We start from the raw sequence: 312 nt of genomic DNA, 5'->3' as shown, positions 1-312 counted from the left end.
GCTTTTGAACTGTGGTGCTGGAGAAGACTCTTGAGAGTCCCTTGGACTGCAAGGAGATCCAATCAATCCATCCTAAAGGAGATCAGTCCTGGGTGTTCATTGGAAGGGCTGATGCTGAGGTTGAAGCTCCAATACTTTGGCCACCTGATGTGAAGAGTTGACTCACTGGAAAAGACTCTGATGCTGGGAGGGATTGGGGGCAGGAGGAGAAGGGGACGACAGAGGATGAGATGGCTGGATGGCATCTCCAACTCGATGGACATGAGTTTGGGTGAACTCTGGGAGTTGGTGATGGACAGGGAGATGTGGCAT

The sequence above is a fragment of the Bison bison genome, unplaced genomic scaffold (assembly GCF_000754665.1).
Source record: "Bison bison bison isolate TAMUID 2011002044 unplaced genomic scaffold, Bison_UMD1.0 scf7180017864329, whole genome shotgun sequence".
Lineage (NCBI taxonomy): Eukaryota > Metazoa > Chordata > Mammalia > Artiodactyla > Bovidae > Bison > Bison bison.
The sequence above is the reverse complement of the archived record's forward strand: the minus strand, read 5'-3'. Positions refer to the sequence as shown.